General features: G+C 46.9%; 1 long non-coding RNA gene across 3 annotated transcripts in view; it reads left to right on the top strand.

Annotated features, from left to right (window-relative positions):
- The window catches only part of LOC138569657 (uncharacterized), a 1,296,145-nt gene that overhangs the window by 451,853 nt on the left and 832,136 nt on the right, over window positions 1-12,156 (top strand). Inside the window, exons 5-7 of one of the 3 annotated variants that reach the window (XR_011303295.1) lie at window positions 9,425-9,522; window positions 9,626-9,702; window positions 9,792-9,879. The exons of the other annotated variants lie outside the window; for them this stretch is intronic. This is a non-coding gene — a long non-coding RNA (uncharacterized lncRNA). The remainder of the gene's footprint in view (window positions 1-9,424; window positions 9,523-9,625; window positions 9,703-9,791; window positions 9,880-12,156) is intronic. 3 annotated transcript variants of the gene reach the window in all.

The following is a 12,156-nucleotide window of genomic DNA, read 5'->3' as shown; positions in this document are numbered from 1 at the left end:
GATCAACACCCAAGAGGAAGAACACAAAGAGGATTCACACTCTACGCAATTCTCCAGAGTCACCAAGTTTCTAGGATCATCAAGAAACATTGGAATTTAATTAAGCATGACCCTCACCTTAACAGGCTTTTTCCTGAACCACCAATGATGTTCTTTAAGAGAGGCAAACACTTTAGGGATACCCCGGTCTAGGCCAAACATCCTAAAAGACAGGGCCAGAGAACATTTATGTTATTTATTCATTGAGCATTTATAAAATCAAGCTTTCCTTTGTCTCAACTGCCAACGCTGCTCCAACATTATCAAGGGAGATCCTGTAAGATATCCAGGCTCAGGAAGAAAGATCAAACTGAAACATTATGCCACCTGCGAGACTCACAATATCATTTATGCACTAAAATGCCCCTGTGACAAATACTATGTTGACCAAATAATCAGAAAGGTGAAAGACAGGAGGATGGAGCACAAGTCCAACATTAGAACAGCTAACATCAGATCCCCAGTGTACAGACATTTCTCAGAGAGGAAGCACATCATAGCACAGATGAGATGCGTTGTCTTGGAGGTAATCCATCCGCATCCACATGATGGAGACATCCAGAAAAAGCTGGCACAAAGAGAATTGTTTTGTATACACCAAAGTGATGCAGTCCACCTCCTTGGGATGAATAAAAACTTCTATCTGGGCCCATTCTTATGAATGGTGTCCTGATATCTTCTATTGTGTCATTATGTGTCTGCAAGTACCCACTTATACATCTACTAAATTAGTCATACTGAAAGGTTGAATTGAAATGTTTGTAGTCCTGGCATTCTAAAAAGAGGATAATTTTAAAATTGTACATTGTCCCAATGTGAATATTGGGCAATAACGTGCTACAAAACAGTCAACACAAAAATAACCATATGTGTATGATTGGTTCACACTATAGTTTTTTTAAATTTTATTTATTAATTTTCATAATAACATACAATCAACAAAGTACCCTCATCCACCCAACACCCCCTGCCCACCCTTGACACACCATACGATACTGTCGATCACCAAGTCTACGAGTGTAGATCGTCCAGACAGTTATTATCATTGCCACCATTGATCAGTCTGCGTAATCCTCCAAGACAGACCCATTATAGACGGCTTCATATGTGGACTCATGCGTAACAGCCAAATTGTCCATCTAGACCCCCCCTTTATCGTCGACTGCCGTTGTCCCCCCTTTATCGTCGACTGTCAGAGATGGATCCTCGGAGCAAGCAGTGTGTATACCCATCCCACATGCCAGTATCACAACTTCGTTGCCTATTCAGCGAACCCCACCCACATTCCATATCATTACAATACAAAATGTCATTAACCCATTGTGAAACCTTCGGAGCGTGTCCCGCCCCTCACAGTATAGCCACTCTCCGCTTAGCCAAAATTAGAAGCAGCGTCACCAATCTCCTCATTCCTCTGGGAACCTCCTTAGTGTAGCCCAGCAAGCCCACCATAGGATCATGGTCTATTGTTTGGCCTATAATCCCCCCAATTATTCAAAACACTCCCTCCCAGAACGATTGTACACTCGGGCAGCTCCAAGCAACATGGAGAAAGACCAACATTTCTCAGTGGCACCTGTTACATCTCCCAGAGGCCTCTGGAAAGAGTTCCCTGAGCTTGGCAGGGGTATGATAGAAATGGTGAATGTACTTAAAATGGATTAGCTTATACCCAGCATTGATGGCCCCCTTTTGAATACCTTCACAGCAGTATTTCCATGTGTCCTTTGAGATCTCCCTACCCAATGTTTCTCCCATTTTTCCCGCAGGCTAGATATTCCCATGCTCCCAGACCGAATAGCCAGTGAGTACAATCCCGTAGTTAGACGTCTACCTAGCAGGCCTTGAAGTGCCTTATCTAACATGGGGGATATCAGCGGCTGATCAGGGAAGGTGTCAAACACTGATCAAAGACTCACCTTGAGTCTAAAGTATGAAAACTCATCTAGGGCGGAAAGAGACCCCCTCTCCCTCAATTCCCCCTGAGATACAAACCTACCCTCAGGGAACAAGTCACCAAAGCATGTGATACCCAGTTTTTTGTCCATGTCTACAAAACGTCTTTCTCCAGTAATGGGTATCCCCGGTGTATGTATTACTGGGAGCTGGGGTGAATAGAGAACCCCACCCCCCTGCTTCTGTTCCAATTTAATCCATGCTCTACACGTTACCTCCACCAAATTCTTTGGGCATCGCACACGACTCGGAGCTAACAGGATAACTGACTGAAGCAGATTGGGCGCAGCCACTGCTCTCTCCACCGTCAGCGCCAAGCCTCCCTCTGACACCGGGGCCATTAACTTATCCCACGAAACCCTGGCCGGTTTATCTGCCCACATAAATCACGTTAACTCAGTTTTCAGACTACGAAAATACTCCCCGGGGACCCTTACTGGGGCGTTCAAGAAAATATAATGCCATTTTAACAACGGATATCCGCCCATATAAGTTCAGTGGGACCCTCCTCCACCTGCTCAGGGCCAACCTAGCTTTATGCAGGGTCTTAAGATAGTTATTATGGTACACCACCTGCGGATCCCTCGCGATAGAGATGCCCAGGTAACTTGTGTAGATTGGAATCCCCATGTATCACGGAATTGGGATGTTGCTTCCGTCAGAGGAAATAACATTGATTTGGATGTATTCACCTGTAGCCCGGACAACACCCCGAATCCCTGAACTTCCTCCATCACCGGGTCCAGGTTCACCTCAGGATCTTTAATAAACAACACCATATCATCAGCATACAGTGAGATTAATAACTTGTGATTGTACAGTTGAATCCCCCAGTGAATATGCACATCTCTAATCCTTTCGGCCAGCACCTCAATCACCAAGACAAAAATTAGGGGTGACAAGGGACAACCCTGTCTGGTCCCCCTCTCAAGAGGGATGGCCGGTGTTAACTGGCTGTTCACCCTCACCCTCGCTGTCGGCTGTGTATACAGTAGCCTCACCATGCTGACGTAGTGGGCGCCCATACCCATACGCTGAAGAATTGAAAACAAAAATTCACCACCAATTCCCATGTAGCCACTGCCGACATCAACCCGAACATTCTCCTAAGGCTATATGAGGTAGAGCGGCCCGGGATGTAACCCACCTGGTCTGCTATCACCATCTCCGGCATAAAGGACGCCAATCTCGAGGCAAGAATCTTTGCCAGAATCTTGTTGTCGACGTTCATTAAGGAGATTGGGCGATATGAAGAGCAGTCACACCCAGGTTTATCGGGCTTCAATAGGACCACCATTATCGCCTCTCACAGCGAGTCCGGCAGGGTCCATGATTCCAAGCTATGCCGGTACATCTCTAGCAGGGATGGCCGGTGTTAACTGGCTGTTCACCCTCACCCTCGCTGTCGGCTGTGTATACAGTAGCCTCACCATGCTGACGTAGTGGGCGCCCATACCCATACGCTGAAGAATTGAAAACAAAAATTCACCACCAATTCCCATGTAGCCACTGCCGACATCAACCCGAACATTCTCCTAAGGCTATATGAGGTAGAGCGGCCCGGGATGTAACCCACCTGGTCTGCTATCACCATCTCCGGCATAAAGGACGCCAATCTCGAGGCAAGAATCTTTGCCAGAATCTTGTTGTCGACGTTCATTAAGGAGATTGGGCGATATGAAGAGCAGTCACACCCAGGTTTATCGGGCTTCAATAGGACCACCATTATCGCCTCTCACAGCGAGTCCGGCAGGGTCCATGATTCCAAGCTATGCCGGTACATCTCTAGCAGATGAGGTGCCAGAGAGTCCGCAAAGTGTTTATAAAACTCTGCCGTAAACCCATCGAGTCCCGGCGATTTCCCATTCGGCAGAGCTTTAATCGCATCTACGACCTCCTCTAGCGACAGTGGACGATTCAGGTGTTCCCTCTGGGCCTCCGTACACCAATGCAGCGCGACCACGTCCAAATATTTCTCAATATCCCCCTGTGAAGCCTTTGAACTCGAGGAGTACAAACGACTACAAAAATGAAAAAACTGCTGGACAATTTCCATACCTTCAAACTTGTTGTTCCCCTGCTCATCTGTGATCATCTGGATTCTACCCGCAAAGCTATCCATTTTTGTCATCCCTGCGAGAGTGCAGCCGAGCTTGTTGCCTTCCCCATATTGACGTATAGCAGACGCGTTTCTCATAAACTTGACTTCCCTAAGCGCTAACGGTTGGAACTCTTGCCGGTGCTTAAGAATCTCCGCTCGAACATGATCGGGAGGAGTTGGGTTTGTCACCTGCAGCTTCCGCAGGATCTCCTCCTTGGCCACTAATTCCCTCCTAATTAACTTAGGAATGCCTGCCTCTCTGGATATGCATTCCCCTCGTATCACACATTTCAAACTCTCCCAAAGTACACCCGGGCACTGCACTGAACCAATGTTCAGTTCAAAAAAGGTGTCAATCGCCGGCTGCAAGCCATCCCTAAATACTGCATCGGACAGCCCTTCGCTTGTGAATCGCCACGTAAACTCACCCTGAACACGCCCTTCTACGCCCAAATCTAGAAGCACAGGTGCGTGATCCGAGAGGTTGCGGGCAAGGATCTAGACCCCTCTGACCCTGCCCAGCAACGATTGCGAAACAAGAAAAATGTCAAGCCTCGAGGCCGATCCATGAGTATCGGAGTGACATGTATATTGCCGTGACCCTGGGTGTCGCACCCTCCACACATCTGCAACTTCCCACAAAAGTGACACCTCCCGCAGGCGATGCATCCCTTTGTTCCCTCCACATTGCACTCCCCTGGATCTGTCCAATTCAGGTTGTATTACAGTTTTGGCCCATATCACCACCCCAGCCGCTGAGGCTCCAAGCTGTTTATCTATCCAATCAAAGGTCTCTACCATATCATTGTTAGGCCCATAGTAGTTAATGAATGTATGTATACAACTTCCCTTGAATGGTGCCCCGTAATATAAGGCCTCTACCCCCATCATCTTTCACCACTGAGACCAAATGAAACCCGACCCCATGATGAATCAATATGCAGACCCCCCTGGCATATGTAGAATACGACGAGAAATACCTATGACAGCCCCATGATTTCCCAAAGGCGGATTCATTATCCCTCGTTAAGTGTGTCTCTTGGAGAAATGCTATTGCGATCTTATGTCTCTGCATATACAACAGTACCTTGCAGCATTTTATGGGGCACTTCAACACTCTGACATTCCATGTACAGAATTTAATTGACTCCATACTCCCAACAGGTAGCTATATAGCCCTCAGATTGACAATCAATCCCCTCCCCCACCAGCAACCCCAACTTGCCAGTGAAAAAATGCCCCACCCTCCTCCTTTTTGAACACCCCAATACCCAAAGTGGGACTCAAACATCAAACCTCATTAGAGCTTCCGCCTGAGAACCGCTCTGAACCCAGCCAACCCCACTCACTCCCAAAGAACAATGCACCCCGTCAGCCAAGTCTACATGAACCAGTGGCCACCGCAAAGGATTTAATGACATGAAGATCTTATTGTTCAATATTCCCCATCTGCCGGGGCTGTCTCGAAGCTAGAGGCCTCTTCCGGGGTGTGAAAGAACTTCGCTTTGCCATCGTGCTCAGCCCGAAGCTTTGCCGGGACCAGCATAGCATAACGAATCCCTCGATCCCTCAGATGTTTCTTCACTTCCAAAAATGATTTCCTGGATGCCTGGACTTTGTCTGAAAAGTCAGGGAAGAGTCTAATGTTGTCTCCCTTGTAAGACACCGACCCCTTCTCCCGCGCTTTGCGGAGAGCGGTGTCCCGATCCTGATAATTTAGCATCCTTGCTATGATCGGGCGCGGGGGTGCCCCAGGGACCGGCTTCTTTCCCGAGGGCAACCGGTGCGCTCTTTCCACTATGTACATGTCAGAGAAGCCCTCTGGACCCAGGGTCTCCTTAAGCATGACTTCCACCTGCTGCTCCATATTTCTCTGATCCATCGATTCCGACACCCCAACAATCTGCAGGTTATTCCTCCGAGAGCATGACTCCTAATCATCCTGTTTATCCATCTGCTCTTTCAATGCCCTCTTCACCAATGTCATGTCTCTAACGAGGGAGCTGGACTCATCCTCCACCGTTGACACCCTGCCCTCCACTTCATCCAGTCGGTCGCCATGCTTGTCTAGTCTGACCTGCATATGGTCTACCTTGCAGGTGAGTGTGTCCATTTTCCCATCTAGGGCTTGAATACTGGTCTGCAGTTGGTTAAACATTACTTTGATATCCTGGAAGGCCCCCAGAGGGTCGACCGCCGGCGGAGACTGCATCCCCCGGGACTGCTCCATGGAATCCACGTTCCCAGCCGAAGCCGGGACGTCAAACCGCAGCTTGGACTGCCATTGTCTGCCTCCTTTGCCAGATTTAGACATCCCCCTCTGCCCGGGAGGGGGGCGGAACTCCGACCGGCCCCCCACAAGTCCGCTCCCCAGGGTACCAGACAGGGATGTCAACCGTGCCCAGCTCACCGTAGTTATTTTATGCAGTCACAGGTGTGTCACCAGCTGTGGAGAGCCCCCTCCTCCCTTCCACTGCAGGGCTCTCCAATGAATAAGGCCTGCAGATTATAGGATGTTTGAGATGCGAGATATTGCAGTATACTATATGGACTGCCCTCAGACTAACTCAGCGAATGCTCCATCGCCCAGCTCCTTGTTCCACTGTAATGTCCAACGGCGTATCCGGGCCCCTCCTCCTTAGGGACCACCACCAGTGCTGGCCGCGGTTGATCAAAAGGTTATGTCCTGGGGCCCAAGCGCTCCAACTCAGGCCTTGTCCAGCCCCCACTCGGCCCGCCGTATTTTCAATCCTGCGCCCGCCGGGTATACCGTCCCCCCTCAGCTCCGCCTGGGCCCAGCAGGACCGCCTCTCGGCAGACCCGAGTCACCAGTCTCCACCTCCTCCTGCAAACAAGACCTCACAGATCGCAATGCAGTCTCAAGCCAGGAGAGCCGGGCAGGGGTCCAACACACCCCCAAGGTCTGCTCGGGCGATCCTCCACCACGGCGCCGGTCTCCTCAGGCATGCCCCGGTGAGCAGAGACGCGCGCAGCCCCAGGAAGGAGCGTCCTCATCTCCATTCCCAACCTCCTGGGCTCGGCTTGCACCGCGCTCTCCCCGCATGCCCGGGGGCGCTTCCACTTCACTGCCCGGCAGCCATCAGGCAGACCGTGCGTCTCCCGCCAGACAGGCAGCTCCGAAGGGCCTCCGAGCTGTCAACTCCGTCCTCGCCCTCCACCAGTCCTCCGGCCGGCCCGTAATCCAGGGGCCGTCCTCCCAGTACCGATGTACCCAACAACACTCGCGCCCGGGACTCCCGCCGGAGCGTCACCCTCAGGAGAGGGCCAAACCTCCAAGGACAGAACCACCAGTCCGCCACGCCACTGCAGACCCCGCCAGCCCGAGGCCGGGGCTTCACAAAAACTTGCCCAGTGTGTGGAGACAAAACGCGGACAAGAAAGCACCAAATTCTTTCCGGATTTTTTGCGGTAGCTGGGAGCTCACAGGCTCGCGGCAGTTTTGGCTGGGCTCACGAGCGCCCCCCCTGGTTCACACTATAGTTACTAGATCACTTTAAGGTCTCTTTTATTACAAATAACTTTTGATATGCTGCTTTCATACATTGCATTGAGTGGAATATTTACCTAATACTGTAAGACAATATATTGCATTGTGTGGACTTTTTGCCTATTACTGTAAGAGAATAGATTGTCACAATGTTACCAATGGAGAGTAATGGTACATTGCGCAAATGTGCACTCATGAGGACAGTAAAGTGACATGTTTACACCACCTCATATCAGAATGTCTAGATGAATTCGAAACATTCACCATTGTAACAATGTAGTCTTTTTCAATCACCTCCTTTTCTATACACTGCATCATATTCTTAATACACTACCATTTGAGGGACTGACACCTGAAGGGTATGAACAGATTAAAACAATGGGCCTCATTATGACCCTGCCGGTCCGGAAACAACGGTGGCAGTAAATCCGGGACTCCATGGGAATGGGGATTTACGGAATTCCGTCTCCGGAATTACCGGGTCAACGGGGTTGTAATGCCCCGGTGATTCCGGCAATCATGAAGGCAGAATGGTATTTCGGGTCTGGCGGCAGCCTGCCGGTTTTTCCGGCACGGCTACCGCCAGACTCTTAATGAGGCCCAATGGGCCTCATTACGACTCAGGCGGTAAGGGGTTTACGCCGGCGTAAACAGCGCCGACCCTTACCGCCTGAGTACGAGGTCCCTTAGCGCCATGGAGGTTTTAACACCTGCTTTTAGCAGGTGTTAAAATCCATGGCGCTAAGGGACCATGGAGTTAATTACGCCACCGTAATTTACGGTGGCGTAATTAACGCCTTCCCCACTCCCATTATGCCCTATGGGGCAAAAATGGGAATGGGGAAGGGTAAATGGGGATTGGGGACTTACCGCCCCGCCAACCTCGGAATGGGGCGGTAAGTACGCCAACCACCATGGCGTATGGTGGTAAAGTCACGGCCCAGGCGGTAACTTACCGCCTGGGTCGTAATGAGGCCCAATGTATCTTAAGGACCTGCCATAAGAAGCGCTATTACCGATACATCATGTCCTACCATCCTTTTAAGAACCAACGTGCCAATGCAGCCATTTGCATTATAAATGTGGTATATACTTTTGCACTAGTCCTTGGTGTCTGTGATACTGGCTATTGGATTCTTGGCCAACTAAAATCCATTTATCCATGGCAAGTACTAGTTTGCGGTTTTGCACTGAGTTAGAGATATAAGCCCATAGACATCACTCTCCACAGGCTACCCCATTTTTAATCAAATGTGTCTATTAGCATTTATTCCTTCTAGTGATGAACACTGCTAGCCCAAACGTTTAGAGCAGCAGGCACCTTACCCAGTAATTGGTGTCTCTTTTACAGTGTATAACGACATTTTTTTTAGAGCAACTCATTACGAGCAACACAATGACACAATTATAAAATGGCAGCCATTTTTTTCGACGCATCTTGTACTGAGATGTCCGTGGGAGCTGCTTCCTCTTAGCTATGTATGAATATAAGTGTGTATAAAAAGGTTTCTATAAATTGGGGACCCATTACACCCCTTATGATTTCTCTACTTGTATGCTTTAGCTGAACTACAAGACTGTGTTGGATCACCTTTTTTCAATTTAGGTACATTGCAACATTGTGGACCTTGAGGATAAATCTTTGAGCTTTAACTTCTAAGGAGGTTCTACACCTTGCCATATTCAACATATCTGGGGGGAAAGTCGCTTATGTGAGATGACTTAGGATAAACACAGATTATTTCACTGTATAAAATTGTCATGTAAATGCAGCCCAGTGAGACAGATTGATTTATACACTGCGGGCACTGTCTCTTTAGGCATGTTTAACAGAATGACAGGACCAGAGTTCTACACATACTCTGCAGTCAGCCAGGAGCCTCTCACACCCGTGCCATTCAACCGGATGAGAACGCTGGTGAGACACCATCTTTATTTATGTATGTCTCTTCCCTCATATGGTATCCAGATAACCTTATGATAGTTACTTTAGATATATTTATTTCGTCTTACTCATTCAGGGCTTTGAGCAATAGAGAAAGACGTTGTTAAGGAAGAACACTGTTTCTCTTGTCAAGGTTTAAGGATTTGGCAGTAGGTAAGATCCTTTGGAATAAGAATAATTTACCTTGCACTTCTGAATGTAGTGAAGGTCAGCTTTGATACGGTTCCTTTATGCACTTACAGATGAATAATAACTTCTAGCAAGTGGCTGTGAAGTACTATGGCGTATACTGTCCCAGCTTCGACACTGATTGAATTTCTAACACAGAAGGTCATTTACCAAGCCTACCTTGCGCTTTTCTTAACTATATATCATGTTCATGTTATAAGTTTTTATCTCTTGGAAGAGTCTTTACTCACTATGGTCTCTTGTATGATTATTTTCAGAACTTGCAAATATTTATACCCCTGACGAACAGAATTGATTCTCAGATGTGTTGGGTTCAGATGTTTTAGTCTGTGAAAATGAATAGTAACATGTTTTAGTAATGATTTGGATACCAAAGAAACAAATAATTTCTAGCCCTATTTGTCTATTTATTATATTAGAAAAATGTAAACTACATAATTAATTCTGAAAGCAACATAATTAATTCTGCAAGAAATTGTTACATCGAATTATTTGGCTTCTTTAGGCCACAGATTGTGTGCATGGGACGGGAGTTCACAAAGTTTGGGAGTTTTTTTTCTTCTTGATGTTGTACAGTTCATGTGCCAGGACCGTTGTTTCTCTCCCCTGCACATTGACACACACTTTAGATCCTTTCACCAGAGTTGCTTTTCTTATATTTCATGAGAATGTGGCTTTTATTATTTATACAGAGGTGTGCTCTGTGTCCATTCCGTTCTTGAGATGTGGAAACTTCACACTCGGCAACGATTACCCTGATGTCCTCAAAGACATCCTGGGCTCGGCTGTCAACCTCGGAATCTGGGAAGCCACAATTGATCAACCATATTTCTATCATAGACAACCATATTTCTATCATAGATGTGTCCTTCAGGAAAATGTGCAGCACTGCACTGGGAGTCAAAGCATGGCTGAAATTAGTACAATTAAATACAGTACAGGAAGAAATTGTTTGCTGCACAAGAAGAACCAAAACGAAAATTTAAAATAGAAATTCTAATCATCCAAGTATCTAACTTATTTATAAAACAATACATTACATAGTTCAAAAGAACATATCATGTAATGTACTCTTTGAGATTAAAAAATGCATTAAAATATGGAAATTTTGTATATACGTTGCAGATATATGAAAAGAGAAGAGTGAAGGAAAACAGCATAAAAAGTGGTATAGATGAACTTTATAGATAATGAGAAAACTAGAATGGACAGGAGTGCAACAACCTGTTTTTTTAAGAAACAAACATGACGATTTTGCAATGAAGACAAATAGTCATGTGGTGATAATATCTGTAGTAGAATGTAGAGAGGTTTTCTGAATAAGGAATCAAAGTTAATTATATGTGCTTGGATAAGTGGGTGTGTATTTTAAGTTTGCATGGGGAAGGAATGCCCAAAAATTCCGTTGATATTTTTTCTTAGGGGCGTGATTAGAATTTGGGAATGTCTGGACAAATCCAGTATATTTCCCAGAATGACTTGGAAATTCCTCCTGGATGACTGTTTTGACACAGGCAGGTATGACTCAACAAACTGGAAACCCCATTCTTCCGTGGATCCACCACGTATACGATCTGTAGGCCACAAGTCTGTACCATCTGTGTAAATAATAGAGGAATAGTCTTGTTGAAATAGTTGAAGTAAGTATATTCTATGTATTTTGCTTAGCTTTGAAAAATCTAGGCATAGATAGAAAAGACAAAGCATACATTTGGATATAAGGTGTTCAGCATCAATCCGTTCGAAAATTAGATATGCAAAATTATATTTCTGAAGAATAAAATAACTTGATGGGAAGTATTTTGGTGATAGGTTATACTTCTGACAAAGAAAGTTGAAGACACACCAAAATACAAGATTGAATTGTTGAGCATTACATAAGGGCAATGGCCCTCATTCTGACTCAGGCGTTAAGGGGTTTACGGCGCCGTAAACGGCGCCGACCCTTAACGCCTGATTACAAGGTTCCCTTTGCGGGATGGCTTTTAACGGCTGCTTTTTGCAGCCGTTAAAAGCCATGCCGCAAAGGGACCTTGGCGATAATTACGGCACCGTAATTTACGGTGCAGTGATTATCGCCTTTCCCCATTCCCATTATGCCCTATGGGGCAAAAATGGGAATGGGGAAGGGTAAAATGGGAAATGGGGATTTACCGCCCCACTCACCTTGGAATGGGGCGGTAAATCCGCCAACCACCATGGCGTAAACGTAGTTTATGCCATGGTGGTAAGGGTACGACCCAGGCAGTAACTTACCGCCTGGGTTGTAATGAGGCCCAATATGTTTTGTTAGGGAGAACGCCCAGGCTAGCAGGGCGGTTTGATAGCGGTGTGCGGACATCGAACTCATGGAAGGCCTAACTCCTTCCCTCTCCCAAAAGGAACGCAAGACCAGACAGGAAGCAAGTTCCACTGTGC

The sequence above is a fragment of the Ambystoma mexicanum genome, chromosome 2q (genome assembly GCF_040938575.1).
Source record: "Ambystoma mexicanum isolate Mex_15411 chromosome 2q, UKY_AmexF1_1, whole genome shotgun sequence".
Taxonomy (NCBI): domain Eukaryota; kingdom Metazoa; phylum Chordata; class Amphibia; order Caudata; family Ambystomatidae; genus Ambystoma; species Ambystoma mexicanum.
This window is presented reverse-complemented; position numbering and strand designations above follow the sequence as displayed.